The 26,309-nt window shown below is 42.7% G+C and overlaps 1 long non-coding RNA gene across 1 annotated transcript; it reads left to right on the forward strand.

Annotated features, from left to right (window-relative positions):
• On the forward strand, window positions 1-26,206 carry LOC119252395 (uncharacterized). The gene is made up of 4 exons (XR_005126800.2): window positions 1-98; window positions 17,470-17,617; window positions 23,984-24,106; window positions 25,749-26,206. It is a non-coding gene; the product is annotated as an uncharacterized LOC119252395 (long non-coding RNA).
• The last annotated feature ends 103 nt before the right edge of the window (window positions 26,207-26,309 follow it).

Here is a 26,309-nt window from a genome sequence, read left to right on the forward strand (position 1 = left end):
TGTAAGCAAGTGTTCAGGGATCAGGAGCGGGCAGTGCCGAAGCCACCAGGAGCAGGCGTCATTTTAAAATCATCAACAAGAAATTTTTACAAGTTAGGGTAAGAAAGGAGCAGATCAACAGGGTCTGAAAGACACTGGACAGTTAGGAAGCCATGGAGAGGCCCCTCGCTTTCTCTCTCTCTCTCTCATACACACACACACACACACACACACACACACACACACACACACACACACACCCCCTCACTGAATGCACTGTCTTATCACTATGTCATCTTCCTCTCTGCTTCTTGTCATTTCCTGGAGCAGCTTTCCACCGCCACTCGACCCCCACCTCTCTCCCCTCTCCCCCAGGCTTGACTCAAAAGCATTATCTTCCATGCAGACGCCCCTGGCAACGCCAGCCCCCAGTCACTCCCCTCCTCCTCCTCAGCCCATATTTATAGCAGAGACTCAAAAATTGTCTAAACACCTGCTGGATCCTCCCCTAGAGATGGAGAGAGCATTCAAGCTCCGAGATGCGACGGGGCTGTCACCTTAGCCCTCTAAGTAATTCTGACTAGATGTTCTGCAAAGCAGATTCCAAGCAGCTCTGTGTTGAGTTTGCAGGATGCTGAGTGAGGTGAAGGGTGAGCGTTCCAGGCCTTCTCTCCTCACTCTCTTGCCTGCACAGTTCTCTAAATGTGCATTAAACAGAATCAGGAGATGAGGCAGCGAGAGAGAGAGAGAGAGACAAAAATAAAGAGATGGGAGCAAAAGAGATGTTTTCTCTGCTAAGGCCCAAAGGAACGAGGGAAAGGCAGAACAGCAGAGGAAAACGCAGCTATCTGCACCATGCAAACTGGAGGGGCAGGTGGAGAGCAAAGAGTGGAGAGAAAGGCTAGGAGCCAGAGGGAAGGGCCCGGGGCAGGAGTGCAGCGGCGGGAGGTGAGTGCGGGAGGTGAGTGGGGAGACGAGAAAGAGAGGCGGGGAGCAGTGTTGCTGGGCCTCGGGGGCCTCGATGGCTTCAGAAGCCATCTCGAAGGACGGGCTGCCCTCTCAGATTCCTTTCGCTCTTAGATGATGAAGAATTTCTGCCATGCAGTTCTGGACAGAGCATCAGTCATACGGGGGCCCCGACATTTATTGAAGCTGCACCTGGAGTGTTCTCCCGATGCTCACTGTCTGGGTGCAGAGCTGAGACACGAGTCAGGAGCACAGGGAAGCATCTCCAGTCCAGCCTTGGTGTCACCGGGGACCTAGGGAGAGGGCTCCCCAGTACCTGGACACCCCTCTTGCTATTCTTGCTGTTCTGACTCCCACAGTGCTGCTCGGGGAAAGTCGTCAGAGATGGCGCTCGAATCACTGGCGAGTGCAGCCCCGTGTCTCTCTCATCTCTGTCCCAATGGCCTAGCCTTGCTGTCAGGAAACCCTTGCTGAGCCAACGTCCTGAGAATGCCCAATGGGGCATCCCGGGAGCCTTTTCACCCCTACTCACCCCACAAGGAGACATGGAGAGGTTTCTGTATGCCGACAGCCAGCTTTCCGACGTCTTAAAGGACTAAGCAGAGGTGCTTATGGGACCTGTTGAAATCACTGCAGATCCCCCGAGAGGAGAAGATTATGTTTTCACCCCCTGGAAAGTGTGGCGTCTCTCTCCGCTGCAAAGGGAGACAAAGAAAATGGCCATCACAGTCTTGGAATAAGGTCAAGTTGATGACACCTTCATCATTGCAATTGAGAAAGATAATTCCTGGAGGAGAGAGAGTATGAAGAGGCAAAAACACTCCCCGGGGTTCATTCTCACCCAGAGCACATCGCGTAAGGAGCCCCTGTGTTGCCCTAATTCATCTCTGTCTGCTGCTCTGATTTGGATGATAGAGTGACTCAGTTAAATTGAAATTGAGTTAACTTGACAACCCAAGAGTGGCATTGTTCCTGGCTGAAAATCATTAATTTTGATGTGATAAATTCCTTTCTAATGGGGACATTTTTATTATCTCTCCTGTTTTCTTTTGGTGACTTTTTCCAATAATGTCAATATTTCAAGTAAAACAGAGGAGGAACAACACGGCTTTTCTCCTCCTTCCTCTGTTGTTATTTTGGTTTAAAAACCTCCTCAGTGCCCGGGACTGCTTAGTGTAAAATGAAGAATTCAAGGGATCAAGAATAAAAAAAAAAAAAAAAAGATGACTGTAGCGCACACAGATGTTCTGAGGCTTCATCAGCAGGTGGACGTGGACAGGAGTGTGGAATAGTCACATCTGGAGTTTGCTTGGAAGTTTAAACCGTCTGGGAATAAAACCAGGTCTCCTGACTATGCCTTCATGGGCAAATGTCTGACTCGGGGGCAGAATTTCAAAGATGCAGTTCTCAGCCACAGCCATGATGATCCACAGCCTTGTTGAAGGCTGGTGTTTCTGGACAATTTGGCAACATCTGGAGACATCTTTGGAGTCATCACGGGGGAGAAGGGCCGTCACTGGTATCAGCAGGTAGACGCCACATCTGACACAGCTCCTGCCCCATGTGAGTCCCTGTCTAAACCATCTGCCTCCTGGATTTGACCTCGGGATTCAGGTGGAGTCCTGACCACACGCACCGTGATCGGGAGCGACATGCGCAGCTTCCTGCCTGGGGATCCCAATCAGCAGGGAGGCCTCCTCTGCGCTGGCCTTGGAGACAGAGCCCTAAATGCTGATGCAGCCATGCAAGGGCGGAGCCTGGCTTCCTCAGCCACGACTCGTGCTGCCTGTGGCTGACTGAGAGCAGCAGTCTCTCTCCAGGCTGTTTGTAATGAAGATGCCCTCCGAAAGTCCGCGCTTGGATAGGACAACAGGCAGAGTCTAAGACGCAGCGGGCTCTCGTACACTTTCCCCTCTGCATCTGAGTGTGGACAAGGAGGAGCTGGCACTGCCTGGAACTCACAGCTGCAGAAATACCAGCCACATGGTGCAGAGTTCCCCAAACACTGGTGTCTGAGCCTTTCCCTCGGTCTGTTCCCCCGGCATCTAGGCAGAACAGTAATGATGAACTTGACCGCCATCCACCACCTGAGCAGACACCTCTGTGGGAGAAGTGGGCCTCAGGGAGGAGGACCTGCCTTTCCCTCTGGAGAGCCTTGCACAGGCCGCCGCCAGGCTGCTCCTCCTTGGCCTGCCTGGGGTGGTGGGGTCTATTACAGCAACTCAGGTTCCGCCTCTGAGATCGCGCAGGACAGGGGATGAGTCAGGGCCTTGCAGGAGGCACAGTAAGCAGCAGAACCAAAACTCAGGAGCAGAAAGCGCTGGCCTTTCGCAGCTTCCTCCCTTCCCTTGCTCCATAACATCAGCCTGGTTGAGAACCTCTAGACACGGAGGGTAACAGCAGGACCCAGTGGGAGCTCCCATTCATAAGAAGCTTGCCAAGTGGTCCTCAGTGGCACACTGCCAGCCGGGAACGGGGAACCAGCGTGTGGAGAGTCCCGCAGGGGAGCCAGCAGACCCTCCCCCTTTCTCCAAGGCGCCCCCTGCGATGCCCTTGCTGGCCTGCTGGCACATCTGTGTGGAGCTCAGTGCTGGCGGCCTGTGGGCTGCTGTGCATGTGTGAACCCTGGGAAGGAGAGGGTTATGGCTTGAGACATTAAAGGCATCTCAGGCCAGGCCAGGATTTCCCTGGCCAGGCCGCCCTCACAGTGCTTGGCAACAGACTTTTGATCTATTTGCTTCTGGGGAGCTCTAGGCAGCAGCAACCCTGTCCTAGCTTTGCGCCCAGATACCTCCCCCATATTTCTTCTCTTTTGCCCTCAAATTACCTGCACTTACCTTGAGGCTGTCTGAAACAGAAGGCTTGGGTAGAACTATAACAACCTTAATCTATCTTTGCCATGAGGCTCAACTCCTATTTCTTTTCTTTTAACTGGGAAATCTTAATGGGCCTCTTTTAAATTTTCTCCTATTCTTTGCAACCTGGAAGAAATCAGCTTCTTCAACCCCGTAAAGTTCTTTAATTTCTGCTTACACACGCTGGCATGTAACTCCTTGTATAAACATCAAGAAACGACCCATAAGCATGAATATTCTAGCACATTCTTTCTGCTGCTTCCAGAGTAATACTCAGAAGTTCTCCATCTTCCTTCCAAGCGATAGCAGGTGACAGTTTTACGAGATGCGCCTCCATCTTTCTAACCTGTGATGTCTATTTCTGTACTACCTGTTGTGTCTCCATATTTAATCAGTTTTCGTTAAAGCAGAACTTCAACTGAAAACACTGGTCTTGTATTAGGTGGGGTCGATTGGCTTGAACACATAGATAGCTTGTGTTAAATATTTCCATATTTATATTAGAAAGTATTAATATGCATTTTAAATCTAGCTAATTAAATCTTGATGGAACAGCTCTTCAGTTATAACTTACTTAGGTAGCATGTATCTAAAAATATAAAATGGTTCAAACACAAGCATACATGAAGTCTTTTTCTTTTTTTAATAATTTATATATATATATGTATATATTACCTGCATCCCTGTGTTTATTGTGGCACTACTTACAACAGGTAAGACTTGGAATCAACCCAAATGCCCGCAAATAGATGACTGGATCAAAAAGATGTGGTGTGTATATACACACACACATACATACATACATACACACATACATACATACATACACACAATGGAATACTTATTCAGCAATCAAAAAAGTCTATTTCTTGACCACAGAACTCTTCAAGGCAGGAGTAATTAGCAGGTGGCTCTGTTCTGGAGGGATTTCAGCATGTTGGTTTGTTGGAACCACGATCCCTAAGCCTCGGGAAGGGAAGAGGAACAGAGATCCCGATCCAATCTGCTCACCCATGCGGCTAGAACTGGGTTACTAGGCAGCTGCGAGGCAGGCTGGGATATGTGGTCCCACTATGTGAGCCGGCACAGAGAGAGACAGGGCTCTGGGTGGGGGGCTCCCCCATACCATCTATGTGCAAGTCCACCTGAACCCCTGAGATTCTGACTCTGACACAGGGGAACTTTGTGTTCAGCTGGGAGGCAGCAAGACCCACCACCTGAACTACATCAATTCCTTCTATTGATTGTTTTGAATTGTAGGCACTTACAAGGCAGGAAATGCAAGCAGAGGCTTTCTCTGAATGCTCCTTCTAGGTCTAGTGACAGATCTTCCAAAAGAAACTCAATTATCTTAAATCTCCTCTGCAGGCGCTTCATCAGCAGGGAGTGCTGACTCATTGCAGGCTAGGAAACCATGTCCACACTGCGGGCGTGCACCCTGAGTCACACCCGACGGTACCTTCCATTCATTATTCCAAGGGCCATTTATCATCTGAAAAATAATTTCCTTTTCCCTAAGTGACCTACATCTCTCCTCTCTCCCCCCACCCCTATTAAGATAGTATTAAATCCTGAAATTAAAGAAAACTTGGGGAGTAACTCGTTCTCCCTGGGTATCCCCCATGTATTCATAGGACACATTTGTTAACAGATTTCTGTTGGATTTTCTCTATTAGTCAGTCTTTTATCACAGGGATCTTAACTAAGCACTCAAAAGGTAGAGGGAAAATTATTTTTCTCCCCAACAAACTCAAATGAAATTTTCTTCTCCCACCTCAGTAAACAGCACAACTCTCTCCTAGTTGCTCAAGCCAATCCCCCGTGAGCTTCTCTCCAGTTCATCGCTGGACCCGGGCCTGTGTCTGTGCACTTGAAAATGGCCAACAGAACTGGATGAATTGACATCCTGGCTCATGGCTGCTCTGATTTCCCCTCCACGTCTCCCCTGCATCCTCTTATGAATCAGCCTCTGGCGTTAATCCTTCCCTTGCTGCTTCTCAGGATATTATCATGTATGTATGTATTCCAGAAAGCATCCTATGAAGTTTTTAAAATGCTTATAAAAATACAATTATAAAAATATGATTATTCAATATGGCAATGTTAGATTCCTCCATATTACTGCATGTGCTATAGTTCAAAAAATGATGACAATTGAGTAATATTTCAAAGTTATTATCCAAATATTTCAACTTTATTCATACTCATTCCAATGAGCCTTTGGGTTGCTGTGTCGTTTTGTACATTCTTGTGCATTTTTACTGTGCACATGTAAAAGGTGTGGTCAGCCTAGACAGGATTATTTGATTGTGCCATGTGAGATTGTTCAAATTTACATACTAATTTGAAAATGTTTTCCAATGTTTCCGACTTACACTCCCATCAAAAAGGTTTAAAAACCTTAATGATTTATGGTCTCCCCAACATTTGGTATTATCAGATTTCTCAATTTTTACCCATGGAATTTGTATAATATGATCCTTATTATGCTTTTGGTTGGCATTGCCCAATGATTATCCAGTTTAACACTTACTCGTGTATTTGTTTTTCTGTGCAATGCCTCCCAATGTTTTTTCTGAAGATTCATTGGGTTTTACTTGAAGATCATTTTGATATCTGCAAATGGTAAAAATGTATTTTTTTAAATCTTTCTTTAAAGTCTTATAATTTCAACATCTTTTCCTTTACTTATTTTGCCAGCGAGGCTATCCAGTACAATGTTGACTTAAATGGTGTGAATTGTCTCTTCGCTTTTCATTTTAAAGGAAGTTTTTCAAACATTGCCCTATTTAGAATGCTCTTAATTATTGTGTTTTTAAATTGGAATAATTTATCAGATTTTGAATTTAATATAATTTTTTAAAACATGGATTTATTTTTGATTTTATCAAATAATTCTTCTGTATATTTTGAGGTGACATTATAGATCCAAAAATATGTGAAGTATATATTTCAGGCCCTCAGATTAACAGGGGAAGAAAGTATGCAAAAGCACATGTAAGTACATTTACACAACAGTCCTGTAAAACAAATGAATTTAATTATCACCTATCTCCTACCTTTTAAGAAATTTCTTTTGAGAAAGTGTCTTATAGAAAGTAGCATTTAATATGAATGTCGAAGGATGGGTATATTTTGAAAGAAAGGTATGAGGTGGGATGAGAAAGAGGGAGAATATATTCATTGAAAGATTTGTTGTAAGTAAAGGTATAACATTGGGAACAAAGGAATTTAATCTTTTGACTGTATCAGAGTAGGCAAAGAAAATAATATCAGATAATCGTATTGGTGTTATGTTTCGGAAAACAAGACATTTCAGAATGAAAATTCTAGAAAGAAACATCACTGGAACTACCTCTTAAAGACAAATATTTTAAGTAAATTAATCTGTCAACAAGCTCTGCTCCAAGAAGCATTTCTTCCTCTCTAAAAGGGATTCCATTATCCATAAATTTGGTAAACATTGTGTATTCAAACCCATGATCTGCATTATGATGTTAAATGCCCTAAAAATTTCTGAAGTTAAACACTTTTATAGTCCATATTTCTCGAACACATTTAATACTGAAAACCCTTTGTGACACATGTCAACGCAGATGGAAGACACGGCTGATTCGGGGGAGATGGGAGGTGGGTAAAAAGCGACTGTCATTGGCCTTGGGGAAGGCCCTGCGGGGTTTTCTTTTGGAGAAGAGTAGTGATGGGGAACAAATGGGTTTAGTAGGAGAGGGGGAGGTGGGAAGAGAGGGAAGCAGAGTCGGAGATGATACGGGGCTTGGCAAGAGGATCCATGAAAAATGGAGCCACTGAAGAGGGGACAGCAGCCAGGGAGGGTCTGTGCAAACCCGCATCCGAGCAGCTGGGAGAATTTCAGGTGGTCTCCAAGCAAGCAGTGCCGTGTGTACCTGCACCCAGGAGAGAGCGAGGGTGCAGAGTCACTCGTATGAAAGCTAACGGATGCAATGAAAGTGAGTATGAATCCCCAATGAAAAATGGTGAGAAATCGAACCTCCAGTGCAAGAAGAGGGTTTGAGAGAACAAGCTATTTTAGGGGGGATGAGAAGAACAGTGAGAAAGCTACAAAAAGGTCCAAAAGCAACACGCAACCAACCCAGCCAGGGAGTAACACCTTGAGGGCAGTGTCCCGGAAGTCTCCAGCAGGTGACAGGAAATGTTGACAGGGAGCTGAGGATGCGCTCTTCATTGTTTTCTGAGGATCATTCCATCTTCATTTTCTTTTGAAGAGCTCCCTTCTCTCTTCCAAGTACCCTATTCTGATACTTTGAAGTGTGACTTGTGCTAAAGACCTCGGGTTCATTGTGGACTACGAGCTCATCAGGATAATCCATCGAGACAGGATGACTCAATAGCTCACCCACTTCCGTGGCCCAACCGTGCGGCGCGTGGAGAGGGTGGAGGTGGTCCAGAGGGAGATCGCCCAGTCACCGTGTGGGGAGCTGGCCCCAGCTAGACATTCATGCAGCCGCAGCCCCGGACAGAACCTGAGTTGGGAAGCTGAGCAGTAATGATTTCTTCCAGCTCAGAGAGTATGAAAAGCACCCATTTATCAGCAGCTGCACCAGGTCTCGCGCTTTGCTGGCCACATCTCAGGTGAAGGTATGTTTTATGTATAACCGTGGCACAGGGCAGCCTGGTGAACAGTTGAGTCGTCGAAGCTGAGCTCAACGTTGCCCAACAAGCTTTCCATCCTTATTAGAGACACGTCTCATGAATTTCTCGCTGGCATTCAATTTGCAGCTGAGACTCGCTGCAGCTTACTGGGATCCTAGAAGTGCTGTGGCGAGCCCCCGCCAGGCCAGCCCACGCGGGCTCTCTGGGACAGGGTCAGCATCCTAGGCCCAGCCGAATGATCCTCAGGGACCAATTTTAGGAGAACAGCCCCCAAATTCGAGCATCATTGGCAGAGCAAGTAATGCATTGTCAAAACCCTCCAGCTTCCTGGGATCTAGGTGATTTATCTCCTGGGAAACTCTTATAAATGGACCTCATTTTCCACACGCAATGAAGAAAAATGGACGGCACCCTTATACTCACTACTGTGTCTTCCAAGGAAAAATATGATGGAGGGGCTTACTTATAAGGAAAGATTAAAAGAGCTGAGGGACAAATACAGGGGGAAATAATGATAGCCTGTGAATATTTGAAAGAAATAAAAACAGATGAGAGTGAAATTACAGTATTTAGAATGGCCCAGTAGGGGATAACTCGGAGTAATAGGATGAAAATAATGGGAACACTTAGACTTATTCTCGGCGACATCTTGCTGGCAGATAGATGATAGACTCAATCTCCTGAGGCAAGTGACAGAATTGCTGTCACTTGGGAATTTGGATCTGGAATGGAAAAGTACATGGATTTAGTGGCACACAGCACCTCTGCAGTGGCGAAGACTGGGCCAGGCTCACCTGCTCTCCATTTCTCCTGTCTTGGGGTGTCGTGATGCTCGGAGACTAAGCACGCCTGACACCCGTCCCTGATCACCTTGGCGTCTGTGTGCGCCTCATTTATAAAGCTTCACGAGTGTTCGCAGAGAACGATTTGGTGGATTGATGCTCAGTGTAGGGCATTCATATTTCTTATCAGCAATACATCTTTGTTCCAGCTATTGGTCCGATGTGTCATTCTTGACACAGGAATCGCACGCTTTTGATGATAACTCGGCTTCTCCCAGATGTGTGCAAATATATGTGAGCGTGACAGCACGTTGGCAAGGGGACCCAAGTGCCAGCACTTTCATAGACATGGAGCACACCCAGGGAATGTCTCCTGGGGGCCGTGGGTCAACACCACTGCGCACACGGACCCCTCAACTAGTCCAAAACATATTGTGAGCAAACTGGCTCTTTTTACTTTGGATGGGCAACTTAGCCACAGTGCTGTTCAGCTTCTAAAGAGGACAAACGAATCTCAAAACTTAAAAATAAAAATGTGAAGCCGGACACTTGAAGTAGACAGTCATTGAAATTCCATTTCTATGAGTTTCGGTGATGCTGTAGAAAATGAAAATATCTTCACATTTATTCTCTTGAGACAACTGAGGGCTCTTGCATTATTGTCTAGTTCTCCTTGGAAGAGTCTGATCATAACTGGAGAAAGAGAAAATGAGATATTTATCTAGTTTGCCTGATTACATTTTAAAATGTAATTTATTATTTTTTTGTGAAATGGATATATGCTCTCATTAAATAATGAACAAAAGGTAGAAAAGCACACAGAAGAAAAACTGAAGATCACTGAAAATCATTTTAGCTCTTCAGAAATATTATCACCATTACATGAATGCCATTCTGAATATCTGTGTGCACTTGAGAAGTGAAAAATACACAATGATAAACCAGAAAATGCTGTTAAAATGACATCCTAGAAATGCTGAATATCAGAATCACTCATTTATTTCCTGTCCATTTAAAAATTATTTTAAAAACTCAAATAGAAAAAATGAGTATCAAATAATTATTCAGTATACAAAGTATTGCTTTTTTTTAATCATCCTCTTTAAGCTAAAAAATTGTACTGTGAAAAATATGAAGACAGTGGTATCATTGTTTTTAAATGATATTGCAATTTTATCTCAATATCCTTCTAAAGTTTTTTTGAAAACTAGCATTCTCCTACTTTCTCCAATCACCATTCTCCAAACTTCCTGATTTTGTTTTATTCCCAAATTTATTTCAGCTCTGTCATTTCTTTGGAAAATGTCTTTGAGTTCTTGTTTTATTTAATTTAGTTTCTTAATAAGATTTCGCCAGCTTCAGATATTTGTGGGGAATTTTCTTCTAATCCTTGAGTTACTGTTTTTTTTTATTCCAGATTGGGCTCATCGGTGATCATTTCTATTGAAAAATAGAAGAGAATGTTGTCAGTCCAGTTGATTTTGACATTGATCATGCATTGTGTGGGCAGCTCTGTCCAGAGATTGCATTTGTTTTATTACAGTGTGTGATGTGTTCTTGACTGATGTCCTGTTGTTCCCGAGGTTGTTCTCACTGTACGCTATAATTTTAGGGCTAATTATCATGTTTTAGATACTCTTCTGTAGTCAAAGTTATGGGGTCGATGGAAAAGCGAATGCGGCTGAGGTTTTGTTGTGGCCTTTGCTAGGATATCATGCCTTTCTCATCTATCATATAGTTAAATCTTTAGTCTCCAGTTGTCCTCAACTCAGGCATATGCCCATGGAATCCCAGAGTCTACAATGTCAGCAAAGAGGATTCAGCAACATTCAGCCGCATTCTTCCTAATACCCTTCTCCCCTCAAGAACCCCTGGGTCCTCTATGACTCAGTTCTCTGTTTCTATTCTACAAATCTTCACCTTCCATTTTGAAATTCTCTTCTCCATGTCATGACTTCTGTTTACCTGTAGCTGTCATTTCTTGCCATTATCTTTCTTCTTTTATATTTCATGTCTATGGCTCTATTTCCAGGAGTTTTCTGAATCTCCAATCCAAACCACCATGAAGGAGGATCTGACTGATTTATTGCTTATTATTGTTCCTAGTGGGGAAGTTTCACTCCATCAACACTCTCTGATTTGTCCCTTCCCAATCTACAGATTGCCAACCTATAGAGTTTGGGGTTACAGAATTGAAGTGATGACAGTTAGGGACGCTTTCCTCTGAATATAGGCCAGATGGGCACTGTTAGGATGTGACTATTGGTATTGTTACCAACTCACATGGGTGAGGGTCCTTTTGCCTGATGACCAAAAGCCAAAAAATTCAGAATACAGGCTTAGCTCATCAGAGTAAGAACTTACTGCATGGCAAGCATTGGAGAAGAGAGAACATAAGCTCAAAAGTACTGCTCCAAGGAGGGGCTAACTTTCATCTGGGAGACTGGAGCTTCTGGGCAGGGTGGGTTCTTACTGGTCATGTAGACAAGGGCTCCTCTTGCACCTGGCACACGTTCTCCTCCGCAGCACTCAGCTGCCATTTTGGGAATGACCCGTTGGGTCATTCTGTCTCACGTGCCCAGCAAAGAACTAGCTGGGTGAGACATTCTATTGGCATTGCTAGATCATAGTTTCAGTATAGCCGCAAGTTGTCTAATACCATTGGCATAGATGAGATGCAGAAGAGGGTCAGCAACCTCCACTAACACAGGTTTTTGTTTTTGAAAAAAGGACCTTGTTTTGCAACTGACGTGGGCACCCTATGTCAACTAAGGCTGAATAAAAGCTGCAGACAATGTTGGTCTTCCAACTAAAGGGATTGAAAAGGTTATGAAACCACAGAATTCCAGCCAGGAGGAATCTTAAGAAGCCATCTTACTGGAATCCTATCACTCTGATAGAAAAACAGAGGTTCAGAGTAGGGAGGAACTTCTTAGGGCACTTGAGGGCAGAACCTGGTCCTTCTCACTCTTAATCAAGAATCTTTTCCATTCTGTCACACAGCTTCTAGCTCAGAATCAATGTTTTCTCAAACACAGGACACCCAGGGGGCTCTTGGGCCCTTTCAGGGGAAATGAATCTGTGAATAGGTGATTTATAGCTTCAATAATGCTTAGCCTCAGAATGCCCAAGGAAAGAAAACAGAGTGTGTTGGGTATTGCAAGGGTGAAGCCCAAGGCCTGTTTATGCCGAGGCATTGTGGCTCCCTCATCAGAAAACAGATAATGGGGTAGAGAATAATTTAGAGAACATGTAAGAAATTACAGGGGATATTTTGAAATATTGGTATTGCATATTTTTATTCTGTCTGGTAGAAATGGCAAGCAAAAGCGACTCACACAGATGTGACAGGCATTAATTTTAGGCACAACTGGGAGCAAATATGTGGAATGATTTTTTTCCTAGTGGGTTGAATGTACCTAAGTCAACCTAAACATTAGTATTTAAAGAAATAATATATCGCACTAAGGAGTGGTACATAGCAAATAAAGAAAATAAGGTATTGATGTTGAAATACCTACTATTAGGTGAAGAGAACCAAGATACAGAATAATATGTATATTTCATGTCTTTATATTTAAAAATATATACACAAATCCCTATAGATTTCAGTGGCCGAATGAATATAATATAAATACAGTATAAATGCAGGATAAAATATAGTATAAAATATAGTATAAATGCAGGATAAAAAGTCTCAAGTAGCACATTCTAGATGGTGGTTTTTTGTTAAGTTTATTAAGTTTCTTACACTGTTGTTAGTTTTTGGACAGTATTTGATTTCTCCCCTCAGGCGGGGTCCCCATAGTTCCACCAGCAGGCCACCCGGGACCCATCACCACTCACCCTTGTGCTCATCCCTCCCCTGCTGTGACCTCTCCCTCCCTTCCCCTGCTCTGTGCCTCAGCTCTGTGGTCAGCTTGCTAGTTTCATCTTTTTCCTGACCTTTTGTTCGGTTTCTCTAAATGCCACATATAAATGAAGCCACCCGATACTTACCTTTTTCCTTTTGACTTATTTCACTAGCGTCATCCCTTCAGCTCCTCAGTGGTTGTTCTAAACCTGGGCAGACATTGTCTCCCCACCCACCCAACCACCCACCTGGGGACATTTGTCAACGTCTGGTTTTCTTAGCTGGGGTAGGAGGATGCTGCTGGCATCTCGGGGAGAAGCCAGGGATCCTTCAGGGCCACCCCACAATCAAGAATTATCTCACCCATGGGCCTCCCCGGTGGCACAGCGGGTCGAGAACTGTGCTGTGAAATTGTCCACAGCCTCTACAGCGTAGGTTCGACTCCCAGCTAGCCAGGGAGCAACCCATATGGTGCAGCAGACCTCTCCCATCCTGCCCGCTGCTCCCCTCAGCAGTGTATTTCAGTTAGTCTGCCTGTTCTGTTCTCTGCTCTGTCTCTGGTGAATTCTTCACCCTCCCGTGCTTCTGGCCTGTAAACTGGTTCTTGTATAAACAATAAATAAATATTTAAAAAAAAAAAGAATTATCTCACCCTCTTTGCCAGTCGTGCTGAAATTCTAAAACTGCTCAAAATTGGTAACAGTTTCTCTCGAGGGTCAAGTGAAATCTAAGAGTTTTGGGGTCATCAAGCCAAATCCACTTTATTTGAACTTGCAGTCATGAGGCTTCATTAATGTATTACTGGTAATTTTTAAAAATAAAGTTTAGAACAAAATAGATGCCTGAATGTGTTGTTGAATTTGGATTCCCCCCATGTCTGTGAACAGGAAAGTGTAACGACTCTTCAAGCAAGTGGGTGGTAAGCAAGTGGCATTTAGTGGCACAATCCGGTGTGTCAAGAGTGATGTAAGCAAAATTCTGTTTCTCTAACTGAGTGGCAGTTTAGGGAATGTGAGTGGGGAAGTCTGCTCACTTCATCCATTCTACTACCATTTCTTTTTATATGGAAAGCTGATGAATCAGTAAGGTAAGTTGGGGAAATTCTAATTTCCACTTGTAGGACTTGTTTGTTGGAATGAGTAGTTCAAGTCCTGTTGCAACTTTTGCATTCTGTAACACCTGTCTCCTAAGACCTGTGTGGACACAGACTAGTGTCCGTATTTAATGAATTAGACCTCCACACCATTACTCTCCTGTGTTCTTTGAGGTCTGTACTTAACTGTTTCCAGTGATCATTCACCTCACAGACTGGCTTTATTTTTTATTATGAAATATACATGAAAAATATATGAAATATATAAGACTACATATGTATAGTATTCATGAGTGCATACATGTCTCTGTGTGAGTGTACATGTATAGAAGCAACTACTCTGTCATATTTCATCTCTATTCCATAGCATTTGTCACACATGGTCGTTAGGTAGACTTCAAGGCAGATTTTATTTCTTGACAATGTCTATTCTGTTGTCTTACATATACTAAGAACCTGCTTATTGTCGACGGAATGAGCATCCGCAAGTCAACACTTTTAAATAATAAACTCAAAATTGCCATAAGCATAGGAGTTGTTTTATTACACTATATCTTGCTGACAGTTGGCTTCTTCTTATAATCTATGAACAAAATATTGACTGTGAGCTGTAAAATCTTACAGAGCTTATGACAAAACTCTGATAAATGGATCCCAGGCAGCATCAGAGAAAAGAATCAACTTATGATTCATAAGAAACTGCATGAATAAAAGTACAGGGGGATATTTATTCCAGTGAGTTTTGACTGACTCTGGCCTAGGAAGTGTTGCATATGGGCTACTTCTCTTAAGGAGAGGGGAGGTGATTATACCCACACGCTTAGCACATGAGTCACCACACATTCATCTTTTAAAGTACTTGTGTTTCTCTTTGACAGTTAATTTTTTTTTTAAAAAAAGCACATTCTACTTTTCTTAGCACTTCACTCCTAAAATAAAAACAAAAGAACAAAGTGTAAATCTAAAATGATGCTTCAGAAACAATGAATGGTTTTGTCTAGATTGTAGTAGAGTGTATGCATCCGTTCAAAGCACTGGAGCAAAACCACTATATTTCTGCTTTCTGATCTAGTTCCAAGTTACTTTTCTAATGTAATAACTTAGTTGGTGTCTAACACTGAGATATGGACATCTTTTTCAGCAGCAATTTCTGGTTTTACATTCACCCGCTTTTTTATTTTTATTTTATATATTTTTACATCATTTTTCATTTTTGTACAATTTTCATCTTGGTTATCATCCCCATAAAATTCCCACCCCCCCCCTTGTTTTGATTCTACTCCCTTCTCCCCCATGTAGTGTGTTTCTGGTCTATAGTTGCTTGTTGATTTTGATTTTCACTTTGTATTGATTAGTCTTTTTCCTGGTCCCTTATTTAAGTTTTCTAGATTCCTGCTATGAGTGAGACCATCCGGTATTTTTCTTTTTCTTTCTGGCTTATTTCGCTGAGCATGATCCCTTCCAGCGCCATCCATGTTGCTGCAAATGGCATGAGTTTATCTTTTTTGATTGCTGAGGAATAGTCCATGGTGTATATGTCCCACATCTTGATCCAGTCATCTATTTTTGGGCAGTTGGGCTGTTTCCATAGCTTAGCTATTGTAAATAGTGCTGCAATAAACACAGGGGTGCATCACCTGCTTTTTTATGACCTTGGGTACCACTATAGTTATGGGAGCCTTGAATTAACACTATAATTCCTGTATATTTAATTGGCTGTACAAATCAGGGGGGCATGTCATGGCTGGAAAGGTGGGGAAGCACAATATTCCTTTATGGGGGGGGTAATGGATATTGGTGAGCAGTGGTTCCATACTATCACCACCCGCTGAGGTGGAGAAGGGCTACTCTCAATAGACTTCAAGTGCCGAGCATAAATGCTTAGGAGAGGGTGCAAGGAAACTGAGACTAGGAGAAGTTGTCTGGACTCCAGGAAGGGAACAAAATAGAAAGAATGAATAGTAGTAGTTTCAGGACTAGAAGTGCCGATTCTGAAAGTCTAGCTGAGAAGTTTGCACAGCAATGCTATTCTGCAGAAGCAGTTTTGTTTCAGGTTGTCTCCCCAAAAGGAGAGCGCTGGGCATTGCCAGTGGAAGTAAGGGGGTGGGAGAGAGAGCAGGAGAGGAGAATCGTGGGCAGCAGGGACATTATTGAGCTGCTAACTGCTGTGGGCAATCCTGGCTCAAGCCCAGGAGGGATGAGGTGAGGAGTTGTGGTCTTGTGGATCCTCCAAGAAGGAGACACCAAGACAACACTCAACACGCAGTCAATTTGTCGTGAAAGCTTCTGTGAGATGAGACGGAGGGTGGGTAAAGCATCCAGAACCGTCATGAAGTCTAGAGAGATTTTGGTGAGGCAGTTGGGAAGGCAAGTGTGACGCCCAGGAGTAGACCTGCGACCTGTCATTGGGGGGGGGCAGCCAGTGGAAAGCGGGGTTCAGCACACACTGAGAGGGCTGCAGAGCGCAGCCTGGCCCGCAGCTGCAATGCGTCTGAGACTTGAGTTCTGCAAGGCTAGTTCCCGCAGGAACCACGCTGCCTTCGTGTGCCCCTTCAAAGGGAGCGAGGCTGCAGCTTTTACCCACTGAGTCAGTGTCTCAGAGTTTAGTGTTGTTCCGCACGATGATAACCCCCATTTTCCATGTGCACGAGATAAGCAAGTTCCTTCGACTTTAGAGAAGGTCCTGAGCGTGAGAATTGGTCATGTCAGTGTGGCAGGTGTTTAAGGTGGGGCCCTGCCAGCATTCGCATCTGTCTCCTCCGTGACTGGGAGCCTGGGGTTGTGACGCAGAGGCCCCAAAAGCAAGCATGGGAAGGGCGATGAGAGGTTCACAAGCAGACTGACGACATGGCCAGTGGGATACTCTGGAAGGGTTATACCTACTGCAGGGCTTGGGAAAAGGGACAGAGTAGGGGCTAGAGATCTCTGTCATCCAGGGTGAGGTCCAGAATCCCTGTGTGGCCCCACAGGCTGGAGTCCTGGCTTCTAGACAAGTTACTTCAACTTCTGTAAATTGGAACCTGTAAATTGGGAATCTGATAACACCTACTGATGAATTGTCTTGCTGGGGGGAAGTAGTTGCATTTTCTAACCCTTCCTTTGTTCCTCTGTGGATGGGGATGGAAGTGTCCCCCGAATAGCACCGCTGGGGTTGCTGTGAGGATAAAGTGAGTTAATAGCGGGTCGGAGTCTATTTGTTATCCCACCGACATCGCCTCTCCAGCTTTGCCTCTCCAAGAGGCCCGCTGTTTGGCTGCTGGGGGAGGCCACAATTTTCTCAGGATGTTTCCTCTGTTTTCTTCTTTGCAGTTATGGGCAATCAATCGCAAGCAAATGACTGCAGGATGTGCCCTGGGGGGAGCCGAGTGAGAGGGACAGGGCTGCGGCTCGCTGGCATCCACACTATGCCTCCACCCCTCTTCTCTCCCGATGCCTCCAAGACCAGCATGACTCCTGGGTGAGAACAGCCTTCCTCGTTGGGTGAATAGAAAAGCTGCTTTTTGAAGGTGGCTCTTGCCTGACTTCAGCGAGAGTGACCTGGAAGGACTATCTCCAAACTTCGTTGTATGAAAAAAGCAAGGCCATATTTGGTTCATACCACTTTGGTGGGACCCATTATACACACCTGAGCCCAACTAAAACAGACAGGAAAAGTGCTTGACAGTGTCCAGTCTGATATAGGAACACATGCTACTGTCTATAAAATGACATGCATCAGGGCCTCCCTTGTGGTGCAGGGGTTAAGTCTCAGCACTATGAAGTTATCTGCAGACACTGCAGCCTGAGTTCGATCCCCAGGGAGCTGACCCACATGGCGCAGCAGACCTCTCCTGACTCCCCACTGCTCCCCTCAGCAGTGTGTTTCAGTGGATCCACCTGTTCTGCTCCCCACTCTGTCTCTGGTGAATCCTCTCACCCCTGGCAGCTCTGGCCGACACCCCAGTTCTTCTATGCAAAAAAATAAATAAATAAGTCTTGAAAAATAAAGAAAAATAAAGTAACATGATGGGTGGGCATGTGAGTAGCTTTTTTTTTAAACAAGATTTATTTATTTATGCATATAAGAGCTGGGGTACAGGCCATAGATATGTGGGGTGAGAGGATCGACCAGAGACAGAGTGGGGAGCAGAACAGGCGGATCTACTGAAATACACTGTTGAGGGGAGCAGCAGGCAAGACAAGAGGGCTGCTCCCTGGCCAGCCAGGGATTGAACTCATGCTGCAGAGGATGCAGATAGCTTCATATTGCTATGCTTAACCCTTTGGGCCACCAGGGAGGCCCCAACGATTTTGATTCTAGAGTAATCAAAACAAAGCTCAACGTCATTTATTACATAACTAGCTGCATCTACTAGGTTTTTAAAAAATGCGTTAAATCTACTTCATCGTATCTTGTTCTTTGTAATATACCGATGTGATTAATACATACAGTATTTGTGATGATTTTTAAACCAATTAAGATTTTTCAAATAGAACTAACCAACATCCTGATGGAGACAGATGATGTGTCAGTGTTGCAAAGTAATTCCTCCAGCGTCTCTAATAGGCATCACGCCCAGGGATATGCTAGTTGCTAAGTGCAGGTTGAGATGCCTCGTCTGCGAGTGTTATAATAGGTTGGAAGTGCAAGGAGAAGAAGGGATTCATTTTCACTCCTTCTGTCTCCTTGAATAAAATGATTCACACCCCTTACAGCTCCTGCAGGTTTCACTAGCAGCACCTTTTAAAAATAAAATTACTAAATCTCAGCCCTGGAAACAATTTTAGGGGGTCACAGCAAAAGCCATCAATCCTTTATGGGGAATCTCTTTTCAATCTCATTATGCCACTACAGCCTGGAAACCTCTGGAGAGGGTTAACCCACAATCTCCATAGGTAGCCCATTCCATTTTCATTTAACTGTTTGAGATTTCGCCCTTATTTCGAGCTATGTCCTGGTTCTCTGTAATATGTTAATAGAAGTAATAGGAACAGCAACTAGTGATGCCTGCATTTGTTGAGCATTTTATTTAGTTGCACCTAACAGAATCCACACTTGCCACTTTTGGCAATTAATAATAATAATAATAATAATAATAATAATAATAATACTAGAAACAGAATTAGATCCTGGCAAAATTAGAAGACTAGTAAATCGATGAAGAGCTGAGCCAGCAGTAACGTCAGTCATTCTGGGATTACACCATCACACAATTCACGCATGCCAGAACTAACAGAGAAAACCCAAGTAAAACAAAGCAGTTGACCGCTATTCCGATCTACCTAGCTCCAGTCCCTTCCATGAGTCTACCTCCATCACGGTGTCCAGGTCTCTTCTCTATATTTGTTGCTGTTGTTATCATTTCTCACTTCCAACCTCCCATTCCTGCAAGCTCAGGGGAGTCACGCAAACTGTACATTTGTAGTGGGCAGAAGTGAATATAGACACATCCTACGCAGCAAGTTAGAAAACTAATCCCTCTGTATGTCAAATTCTTCAATATTCTGCCAAATGTTGGATTTCTCAAAGAACACATTAGAATAAGCTTGGTGGGAAACACAAGGGTGGAGAAAATAAAGGTAATGTTTTGTTCTTTCAGCAAATCCTGTAAGGATTTCAGTCTCCTCTGATAGCATTAATTAGATGCATTTTATAATACCCTGTTTAGTCAGTAGTATTATATTAATTTTAATTATGAATAAATAAGGATCAACAAGATTAAGGGGATTCCCAGAGATTACATGTTTAATGACAAAACTGGGAGTTAAACTGAGAACTCATTTTCCCTCACAACCATCTCACTTCCATGAAGGAAAGAAAAGTCCCTTTTTCATATTAAAGAAAATGAAGATCACACTTTTTTTTATTTTGTATTAGTGATGAATTAATGGACTTGACAACCAGAACAGATCATTTTTAAACATCCCCTCTCTTCTGTATGAAAGTATAACCACCTTACATGAAACCAATCATCAGAATAACCAGAGAAAAAATGCTGAAAGTGAGAAGTTCTTTGATTGAACTTGTACAACAATGATGGCATTTTGGAATGCATGGAACAAAAGAAAAAAGGCAAAGGATTAATATGCTCTAATAATTCTAGTTTATGCCTTTTAAAATGGAGAGCCATTATATTGCCTATTGGTTGATGCTTATGAATAAAGAACACATTTTCAGTTTTTGAAACTTCATTTTTGCTGATTAGTCAATGCCTTTATCAACACTGATCTTATGTCAGTCCTGTCTGCCACTCTTTAATCACAGTTGATCAAAGCACATTTTTCAATGAATTTTTATTTTGAAAAGTGTTTTTCACATAAACCATAGTTAGGCCAGTGGGAAAGACTTCCACATAAAGATGAACATTTTATATGACAATAAATTCCAGATTTTCAACAAGAACAAAAAGTAACAAAAAGACCTCTCTGTGGTCTGTGTATTCAAAGCAGGCAGAACTGTTGATAAATTTTGATTATATTTACATTATTTTCAGATCAAAATACATCTAATTTTCATTGTGATCTTTTTCATTATTCATGAGATTTTTGGAAGTGTGTCACTGAATTTATTGTCATTTGATTATTTTATATGTATTATTTTGTCATTGACTTAAGTTCAATTCTACTGTGTTATGGAGTAAATTTGGTGTTTTATTTTATTTTATTTTTAAATATTTATATATATATATATATATATATATATATATATATATATATATATATATACAAAAGCTGGAGTACAGGCCAGAGGTGCGGAAAGGTGAGAGGATTCACCAGAAACAGAGTGGGGAGCAGAACAGGCAGATCTACTGAAATACACTGCTGAGGGGAGCAGTGGGGAGACAGGAGAGGTCTGCTGCGCCATGTGGGTTGCTCCCTGGCTGGCCGGGGATCGAACTCGTGCTGCAGTGGCTGGTGATAGCTTCATAGTGCTGAGACTTAACCCCTTCCGCCACCAAGGAGGCTCCAAGTTTGGTGTGTTTTAAGTCAATTAAAATTTATCGAAGTTTGCTTTTAGGCATATTGCTTATATATTGCTTATATTCATTTGTCCTTGACTAGATTTTGCATTCTGATTTTTATTGGCCACAGCTGTCTACAGTAAAAATTAAGGTAATTTAGTTAGGAACATCGTGCATGTCTTCTATAGCCTCATGAATATTTTAAATTCTCGTGTTATCAATTTATCTATTTATCCACTAGTTCTATATGCTTTCTTTGTAGCTGAAACTATTTATTAATTGCATATATATTTAGGGTTGCTTTATCTTCCTGACAAAGTCTCCCTTTTGTAATTATGAAACACACTCATTTATCTCTGGCAATACTTCTTGCCTTGAAATCTACTCTCTGAAATTAATACTGCTCTACATTGGGTTTCTTTTGATTAGTGTTTGCCTGGCACTATCTTTTCCACTTAATTTTCATACTATGTGAATGGCTCAATCATGGCTCCATGGCAGAAAACAAAACCAGTAAGATAGATGGATAGTATAAGACAAGCAGACAGACAGACAGACAGACAGATAGACAGACAGAATAAGTTAGATAAGAACCATTTTCCTCCTATTTTGTTGGTGTGAGCGTCTTCATCTATCCATCTAATCAAGCATGTTAACAAGGCTAACACTTCCTCTCAACTTCAATTTGAAAGTACAGATGGAAACGCCCCCATAAGTAGACACTTCCCAGTTTCGGCATCTCACGAAGATCTGTTGACACACAGACTCAGACATCTGAAGTGCTACCCGAGGTCACCCCCTTCTGCTGAGCTCAGGACGCTGCCTCTGCGCCCACCTTTCTGTGAATCACTTCTTCCTTAGGAACTTGCACTGCTGGGCCCTGGGAAGGAAACCCCCAGGAGCCGGTGTCATTGTTCTTTCATTTTACAGGTTATGTTCACAGAGTGAGCTGAGCAAACACTACTCTAAAGATAATTAATGTAACACTTGCCTACACATTTGCATGGGCAGACATAGTTAAATGAGTCATGGTACAATTTAGCTACAGGCCTTGGTTCAAATTGAAGACCCAGTCATAAGTCTGAAATGAAAAGGAAAGGGAGGCAGTCCTTTACGAAATAAGTACAGCATCATTCCCACTTCATAATTCAGGGTAAGGTACATAGTCATCCATTTTGGCCCTAATAAGTATATTTAATAAGCAGGCTACAAGAGCACATAATTACTATGTAGATGAAGAATATTGAATAGCTACATTATACATAGTTATTATGCAATACGGTACAGAGTAGAGTTTTCATTTTGGGAATCAGCTTTCCTCCTACACTAATGAATGGTGGAATTGGGTTACCCGATTCAACCATTGTTTCCTCTTTTTTTTAGTCTTGGGAACTGTAACATTTTAGTCTGAATTCTTTGAACTCTTACTTACTTCTAAGGTTTCTGAGATTGTGAGATGGTGGAAATGCAGACGAACTGTCCTTGAGTAATTCCTCATCTACGTTGTCAATGCCACATGTCCCCCGTTTCCCGAGACTGTGTGTGGACGCAGTGGCCCTTTCATCTGGAGACAGCTGGGAGACTTTGAACTGCCTTTGCACCGTACATGGAATGTATTGGTTGCAAATCTGAATCTGGCGACACTTTCTATTTAACCCAGGAAGAGTCACAGATAACCCTTCACCAATAGCAAGTGCTGAGTGGAGTCTTTGTCTTTCTATATTAAGCCTACGGTGGTGGGGATGCGGATGCTATATTCAAACCAAAGCAAACTTATCTTAATTCATTGTTAAAATGTCACCTAACAGACACTTTGCCCATCTTTGTGGTGGTAAGCATGGCCTTACTTTTCCTGAGCTTATAGGTTTGAAGAGTGAGCAAAAATAAGCAAACAACAGCATTTTACAAAATTATCAATGATCCAAAGCAAAAAGAATCTTATATAGAGCAGACAGAACCAGCTACATCATTTGAAAAATGAAAATGTGGGATTTCAAGATGGCAACAGAACATTCATTCAATATCTATTTATTAACCAGCATCAATGGGCCCAATAGTTGCCCAGTTGTGTGGTTCCTAAAGATGTGACATTACCTAATATGGTTGACAAGACACCTAAACAACATTTATATATATATTTTTAAAAGATTTATTTATTTATGCATACGAGAATGGTGTACAGGCCACAGGTGTGGGAGGTGAGAGGATTCACCAGAGACAGAGCGGGGAACAGAACAGGCAGAAGGACCAAAGTACACTGCTGAGAGGAGCAGCGGGTGAGACAGGAGAGGTCTGCCACTCCATATGGGTAGCTCCCTGGCCGGCTGGGAATCAAACCTGCACTGCAGATGCTGCGGACAGCTTCACAACACTGCGCTCAACCTCAACCCCCTGCGCCACCAGGGAGGCCCCCTAAATAACATTTAAAAGTGAGAGAGCATTATGAGCAAGACACATGAGCTTACATCATTTTCTAAATTGATTAATTGCTGAGTAGATCCTTATGATGTCTTGATAATCAGAGTAATAAAGGACTTCTGTGTTTGCCCTACTGGATTTTAATTTTTCATAGAGTGTAATATATCTGGTTTCTAGAGAGCATTTCATAATGCACCAAGTACTTCCATAGTTTGTTGAAAATTACAGTTTCAATAAATTAATGATTTAAAGAAATCTGTTAACTAGTAGAGTGCAGACAAAAATGCCACCAACTTTTTGTCATGAATTAATGTGATGAAGGTAAGGCACTGGTTTCTGCCTTTGTGCAGGAGAGAGTGAGTCTGAAGGGTCATTTCAGTTACTGTCCTTGCTTTGCCTTTGGCTGACAGGGTAGCGGTTACCTCAAAAAGTCAGCTTCCTTTTCTATTTTTGTCCCTTCCCAGAACTAGTTTGTTCTGTGGCGACTACTGGGAAGATGACAGTGTTCTCAGATCCTGACGATTCAAACTGAATGATAATATTTGAAGATTGAACACCTCTTTGGTGCTTTTACTCCTTTGAGCTGGGTAAGTGATGAGTGACGCTGTTTATGTAACAGCAGTGCCTGGTTTTGCTTATGCGATTGGCAAATACAGAAATAAATTCCTCTCACCTTACTAAATGCTCAGCCTTACAAATGAAATCTAAATCTATATAAAAATGGAATGTAGTTTATGCTATATCGTACTGAGTCTCCAGGGAAATGGTAAATACTAGAACCCATTTCTCACATGGTTCCAAAAATACCAGAAGTTTTGATATAAGAAGGAAAGAAATAAGCAATAAAAGATTCATGGTCTCTAATATATTTTGACAGGGTAGGTATTCAGAATGTTAGAATAAATGGCCATTTAATATGAGTAATTCAGCATGAAGGAAAGTTTATTATCTCCCACATTCTCGGTCAATCAACTTCTGGTAATAACTGTTTGCCCTTATTAGCATACGTAATAGTGTGTAGTCTGAACAGTTTAGATAAAACACACAAGTCTCTGGAAGTTTGGAAATGAGAGCTTGTTTTCTTGCTAATTTATCATTAATATAAATATTATTTATGTCAATTTTACAGAAAGTAGGAAACGGGATAAAAAAATATGATGGCTGCATTTGCCAGGAGGCTGGTGACAGGTGTCATACCCTATTGGCACCTCTTTGGGGTCCCACAAAGTCTTCAGGAACAGACTTCTTTATAATCTGGGCTCCCTGGTAGCATGGTTTGAGTAAATCACTCAATTTCTCTGCGGTTTAGTTTCCTCACCTATGAAACAAGGAATAATATAAAAAAAGTTGTTTTGATGCAGTGACTCATCAAACGACAGACTCAGCCCTGTGGTCTTTTCTTGTCAATACATTTCATGGGTCAGAGAGCAATAAGATAACACACATTCTAGACTTAAAAGTTGTGTATGCAAGAGCCCCACCCCTTCTATTCAAGTGCTTCCTTCTTTGTCCATTTTGCATCTCACATGTTTATGTATTCCTAGCTTGAAAAATGCAAGTGACCTACTCTGTCTCTGGTGAATCCTCTCACCCCCCACACCTCTGGCCTGCACCCCAGTTCTTGTATGCATAAATACATAAAACTTTAAAAAAAAGAAAAATGCAAGTGACTTGATTATATTTATTTTATTCACATTACATTTATATTCTATTTATTTTATTTATAGTTATTTGCATACAATTCTGGATAACCTTGAATACAGATCACACAGCACATCTGGAAGGATAACCAGGGATGGCAGTGGTGGTATCATTTTTTTTTTTTTAATTTTTTTTTTTTAATAGAGGCATGTTTTATTTATTTATTTGTTTGTTTGTTTGTTTTGTTTATACATGCGCTGGGTACAGTCAGAAGCGCGGGAGGGTGAGAGAATTCACCAGAGCCAGAGCGGGGAGCAGAGCAGGCAGAAGGACCGAAGGACACTGCTGAGGGGAGCAGGGGCGGCAGGAGAGGTCTGCGCGCCATGTGGGACCCTCCTCCAGTGGCCGGGGAGAAGCCGGGGATCGAACCAGTGCCGCAGAGGCCGCGGGCAGCTTCGCAACCCAGTGCTCAACCGCTGCGCCACCGGGGAGGCCCCAATGTGGTGGTATCATTTTTAATGGAGATTTTCCAGGGCTCCATTATAAGCTACATATGGGTAGCAACTGCGTCTTGTTTCTCTATCACAGCACCAGGCCCAGGGCTGGACATTCACAAGGTGCTCACGAAATAGGAGCCGAGAGAAGCTCTGAGGATGGAACAAATCCATGGTGTGCAAAGTCAGTGCCAAGTGAAGGCATCTCTGAAGACAAGAAGCATCTTCTTCCTCTCCCCAAAGCAAGGTGGTCCAGTGGGGGAAGGGGAAATTGGAGAGATTATGTACCAGGAAACACTATTGTCTGACTAAACCAAAGATTTGGAAACCATTTCACAGTTTCATTGATTTATCAAAGCATTTTTAATTTGGAACCGACTTTCCCCTTTTCTATTTTCATTCTTAATTTTCACATGAAGTGAGAAAGTCTATTTTAAAATCATTTCAAAATTTCCTAACACATTCTAGAAGCTATTTTGGAGAAGTGGCATTCCCAGTAGAATAAAGTAGATTGAGTAAATGCTAAATGTGCATATTAAAAAAGAGATTGCTTTAAAGGCACTCAGGTGTCACCACCATTTTGAAATAATCATTTGGAATTATAACTCACTTGTTTTACAAGTCACGTTAATAAATGTGTAAAACATGAATCACT

The sequence above is a fragment of the Talpa occidentalis genome, unplaced genomic scaffold, assembly GCF_014898055.3.
Source record: "Talpa occidentalis isolate TD23 unplaced genomic scaffold, MPIMG_talOcc4v2.1 talOcc4.10, whole genome shotgun sequence".
NCBI classification, from domain to species: Eukaryota; Metazoa; Chordata; class Mammalia; order Eulipotyphla; family Talpidae; genus Talpa; species Talpa occidentalis.